This window comes from Schistocerca cancellata, chromosome 12 (genome assembly GCF_023864275.1).
Source record: "Schistocerca cancellata isolate TAMUIC-IGC-003103 chromosome 12, iqSchCanc2.1, whole genome shotgun sequence".
Classification (NCBI taxonomy): Eukaryota; Metazoa; Arthropoda; class Insecta; order Orthoptera; family Acrididae; genus Schistocerca; species Schistocerca cancellata.
In genome coordinates this window covers 86107440-86113517 of record NC_064637.1, presented here as the reverse complement: position 1 = coordinate 86113517, position 6078 = coordinate 86107440, and positions in this window count along the sequence as shown.

The window sequence follows — 6078 nt, the reverse complement described above, 5'->3', positions numbered from 1 at the left end:
ACAGTTCTACTCCATGCAATGGGATTCCAGGCCGAAAAAGTGTCTGGAGACGCCCCGGGCAACGGTGGATGCCAACCTGAATGTCGCTCGCCATACGGCCCGACGACCAGGAGTGATGGTCAGGGTTGACGTTTCCTATCACACCAGGACCCCATTGGTTGTCATCCACGGCACGCTTACAGCACAACGGGCCATCGACGATATTCTAAGCCACCTTTTGTAGTCCTTCATGGCAAGCCATCCTCGGCTTATGTTTCTTCCGTGTGGAAGAATCTGTACAGAGGGAGAACATTCCTAGGTTTCGAGAATATGACTCGCCTTCTGCAGTTACGAGGGAGGGAAGCCGAGCTTTGCTGGGAAGCCAGCGGTGGAGAGAAAGGAGTGTTCCGTTTTGAGCGCCCGTGTTTGACGGTCGCTCAGTATCAGCTTGTAACCTCCCTCTCACTTATCGACCTTAATGACAGTGAAAAATTAAACCGCGTGTACCTAATGGAAATTTGGGAAAAGCAATCGTCACCGAAGTTGATTTGTCGGTAAAGAGGGCGGAAAGGGTTACATCTAAATGAAAGGAAAAATGCAAATGAAACTGGTGGAAATTAATTTTGAAAAGGGGTAAAGTTAATAAAGAAAGTAAACGTGCGGCCGTTACGTTACCAATTAACTAGCGGTAATTAGATATTTGAGATTTGGGGGAAATTATGGTCGCCAGTCCTAAGGACAATTACTGTAGTAACTGAAAAAGAAAGGTTATTACACATATAATTAGCACTAGAAGCGTGGCAAGTGACACGTGTAGTGTGAAAACTGAAAGTTTGTCAGAAGTAATAAATTTCGCTACACTCTGACTTAATTTAGCAAAAGTATTAATAAAACTGGAAAATCGAAAGTTAATTTAGTGACTGAAGCTAATAGTGAGCTTTCTTATTGAAGCACACCGAAATTCAGTAAAATACGGTTAGTCTTGGACTACCTCAACAATCATTTCAAAAGCTACTTGAATCTACGCAATTTAGAAATAAGAGATTTAACTTTGAACTTGAATTAAATGATTCTGAACAATTAACAATAGTAAAATTTAGTACGTACCAAGCTGAGCTGCAGTCACAGGTAAGCTAAAATACGGTAACAAAACTCGCACTCTTAATTTGTGCTTGTGTAATCTGAATATTGTAGCCAGCTATGAATACTTTAACTGAACTTTGAAATTAAAGTAGTGAAATGGAATGATTGTACTTTAATGCTGGCGTCTGAATTTCAACGACACTCGGGTTCATTTAGGAAAAGGAAGGGACCCTGCTTGGCAATGCAATTGGGACAATGAGCAACAAAGGTTCATGCTAAGTTGCTGTAATTTTGTGATGCAACCATTTTAAAAGTTTGAAAAGCTGAGGTCTGCTATACAGTTCTAAAACTTTACGTGCTTCCAGTCTTCCTTGTTGGTTGATTGAAGGTTTGAAGCCGTCGATCGAGGAGGTGGCGACAGTCACTCATTGTCGGCCGTCGCTGTTGCAGAAGCTGGATGTTGGCGCGCCTTCTTCTCGACACGGTCACCAGGCGAAACGGGCTCTTGATGTGCGCCAGCTAATGCTTCCCGTCCGCGACATCATGTCAGAAACTATCATCGCAAGTTGAGCGCAATTACATGCTGCCAAACCCCGAAAGCGCGGCAACTCCCGGGAGCTTCACACCACACACCTGCTCCACTGCACCACCCCAGCCAGACACTCTCTGCTCAGCCCGCGCTCCACGAGGCGGAGTTAACACTACCAAAGATCCTAAACACTCTGGTTCTCCACACGACCTATCGACGTATTCATTCGATAGCATAGTTTTCCCTAGGCAAGACCCAGCGTAAAAATACAAATAATATTTACAAAACAACCAATCATACATCGATATAAATGCATAAATATATAATACAAACAGTAAAACAATTGCAATATATAAAGAGACAGAAATGTCATATCTTGAGGTAAAAAAACAAGGAAAAAAATTGTAGTACAATAGATGGAAATAGGAGGATATGCATTTCCGGCGTTACAAGCTTTTGTTGGTACAGACGGACTTGCTGTCTTTTCTCTCATTAGATTTTATACTTGAAACGGTTAGGCACTGTACTGTTGTGAACTTTTATGATTGTGGACTTCGCCTCCGAGTAGGGACTCGTCGTTGAGTAAGCAGCGTTCAGCGATTGAGAGCTCTTCTTCTGTCTACATTCACGTAGAGACGTTATCCGAATTCCGTCCTTGTGACTGGGAGTTCGGGTTTCTCGTCTGTAGAACACAGAAAGGAGAAGACAGTATTAGATTATACTAGTCAGAGGACCGCATTCTGCCGTCCTAGTGTCTGAAAGAGTTTGTCATTTTGTGGCTGAGTTCTTCCATCGTCGCAGACGTGTATGATAACCATCACTCTGACGCACAGGACGCAGTACATACGGTGATATTGCTAATTGCTTCGACTTATTAGGACTACAAGGCTAAACAGCTGTGATCACGTAAATTTTATTTCGACTGAGGTTGCACACCACTGTAGATGATCTTTGAAAGTAGTGTCTTCTACTGTTTGGTATGTAGATGATGTCAGTCATCTCGCGTTATTTACATTAGATCGCGTAGCCATGAAAAGGAGGGAGGGTTTGCGCAATTGATCGGTAATATTAGGAAATATGAACATATGTAATATAAAGGGATTTTTAGTCTGCAATAACTTTGTAAGCAGAAACAACATTTATCATTTAGTAAGTACTAGTTCCCTTAATCATTCATTTTATGTTTAGGTTGTAATTTTTATGTTAAAGAACAAGAAGGAGGAAATAATATCACAATTAAGAGGTCGTAAGATCTGCTTCAGGGGGTAGTCAGACAGGGCCAAATCTCTATTTTCTCCTTCAGTATTTTGCGTTCCGTACATTCATGTTATACCCGCCTGGAGTAGCATCTAGGATTTGATACTGCGCCTCTTGAAACACCGCACATTTCGTCTTTCTTCGTTATGGAGCACCAAGAATTTGCCACTTTCGAATTCGGTTGGTTTCGACATAGTGCAGTCACAGTTACACAGAACACGGTCCTAACCATGACCGAAATTTGAAACGCACATTGCACAGATCCCTTTCGTGGTCAAATACAATAACGCAACGTCTCGACTTGCCCAGCATCTGAATTTCTTGCCGTCTTTCTATATTTTTGTCCATCCACTGTGTATAGCTGTGTGTGTATTGCAAAAGTGAGCACTTGACACGAGCAAATGAAAATAAAGTTAATTCATTTTAAACTCTTACTACAGACACAATGAGGTCGAAAGAACAAAAGCGTTAATTGAGAACTCTTATCGGCAGAGGCTACGGCTATGCATTCAGTCGGGCAAGAGGTAGAATACGAAATTCTGTAGCGGCATTCACAGAGATAACGTCCTACACATTCATAATTCGCACAATCCTCATTTAACCTTTCCTTACACTAATCGCGTCGCACCCAGCCACCGCCAGAATCACATTCTCACACCTTGAGCAAATGCATCTTATCGCGGAATCAGTATTCAGTGGAGCTGTGAGAAATTATATTTTTAGCGGAACTCTTTTTTTCCTTTCTAGCATAGTCTTTTTTCTCATTTCTCTTTATTTTCCCCTCCCAAACAAAGGTTTCTGTTATGCGAGAGCATTGTTCATTGGAGACGAGGTTTCCTTTTGTCAATTGACGACAATTCAGGTAGAGGGCAGATACCAGAAATTGCCGTGTGTACTTGGGCGCTGGCAACAATAAATTACTGAGCTCCCATACACGTCTGTGGCTGGGTTTCCTTTGTTGGACCATTGTCTATAGTCGTATCATTATACTCGGCAATGTGAACTACTGAGTATAATCTTCACTCGAATAAAGATTAGCATTGCATGGGCTGTTTTTTCTGCCGTATCTACTATTGCTTCCATGCCCGAGGCAGTTCTGAATTACCGAGCGAGGTGGCGCAGTGCTTAGTACACTGGACTCGTATTCGGAAGGACGACGGTTCAATCCCGCGTCCGGCCACCCGGATTTAGTTCTGTGATTTCCCAAAATCGCTCCAGGCAAATGCCGGGATGGTTCCTTTGAAAGGGCACGGCCGACGTCCTTCCCCGTCCTTCCTTAATCTGATGACCTCGCTGTTTGGTCTCCACCCCCAAACAACCCAACCCCCTAACCGCGACAGTGGTGAGTAGTCTCGCTCGAAAGTTCACTACATGACAAATGTAAGGTTAGGTTCCACGATATTACAGACAGACCGCTGCTACAGCATGGCAAAGAGCACAATACTATGACGGCTCAACAGCTGATGCCAAAAATTTAACTGAAGTGACTGTTTCGTTAAAATCGCTGAACTTACGAGATGCATTTGTTCCTTTCATTCATAACCAACGCAATTTCTCCCTGAACATGAAACAACTCTTTGAAAAATTATGAATGAATGTGCTGGTAGACTTCTACGTTATTTGATTTTCAAACAGCTGAGCAAAACTCAACGTACTCAGTTTTCTCCTTACTTATTCTGATCATCAGTAAACTGACAGACAATATTTTTAGCGCAACGCAATCTGAATTTCAATAATCCCTACATAAGAATGGCCCTGACTAACAATAACGTATACCTTTCATGAATCACTTACCTCACAAAAATCTTCGTTACTCTAACTACTGCAATACAGAGAGCGCCAATACTGCCAGCTAAATAAAAGATTCTAACTATTGAACGCACTAACTACTGATAGGCATAGCTAGCAAATGAAAAATTTTAAGAGAGAACAAACAATGTGTTCAACTTAATAGTGTTCAAAAGTCATCATATATATATCTATCAATTCATGACATCCATCTTTACAAATTTCCTTTTTCTGGTGGACACACGTCCAGATCGTTCGCTTATAGTAACTTCTCAAAACTCCAGCGTCTCTCTCTACACATCTACCATGCTGGCGGCTCACCTCCAACTGCACAACGCTACGCGCTGATCTCATTCAACTGCCCAATACTATACAAGCGGATGTTCCAACAACGCGTCCAACCAGTCATAGACTGCACACAGCGCAGTCAGTGATTTTCATACAGAGCACTGTTACCAACATAAAAACCTAGACAGCCTACTTACGAATACCAAGACATAATGGCGGAGAACAGTAAACTTCAGGTCTGTACATTGAGGTGATGAAATTCATGGGATACCTCCAGACCTCATTTTGGCCAGCACAACGCAGCAACTCGACGTCCTCTGGACTAACAAGTCGTTGAAAGTTCCCTGCAGAGTTAGTGAGCCGTGCTGCATCTACAGCTGTCCATAATCGCGAAAGTGTTGCCAGTGAAGGATTTTTTTACACGAATTAACCTCTCGATTATGTCCCATAAATGTACAGTGCGATTCAAGTCGGGAAATCTGAATGACCAAATCGTTCACTCGAATTGTCCAGAACGTTCTTCAAACCATTCGCGCACAGAGCATTGTCATCCATAAAAATTTCCGGCGTTGTTTGGAAACCCGAAGTCCATTAATGACTGCAAATGATCTCCAAGCGGCAGAACACAACCAGGACTAGACCATTCCATGTAAAGGTATTCTACAGCATTATGGAGCCAGCACCAGACTGCACTGTGCCTTGTTGCCGACCTTGGTCCGTGGCTTCGTGGGGTCTGTACACACTCTAACTCCACCATCAGCCCTTACCAAGTGAAATCGGGACTCATCCGACGGCCACGGCTCTCAAGTCTTCTAGGGTCCAACTGATATGGTCAAGAGCCCAGGAGAGGGAATGCCGTGCTGTTATCAAAGTCATTCACGTCAATTGTCTGATACCGTAGCCCACTAACGCGGTATTTCGTCGCGCTGTCCTAACGCATACGTTCGTCGTAAGTCCACATTGATTTTTGCCGTTATTTCACGCGATGTTGGTTATCTGATAGCACTGTACGCAAACGCCGCTGCTCCCGGTCGTAAAGTAAACACCGTTGGCCACTCCGTTGTCCGTGGTGAGAGGGAATATCTGAAATCTGGTATTCTGGACACACTCTCGTGATAGAGTGGATCTCGGAATACTGACAAGGAAACCTCCCC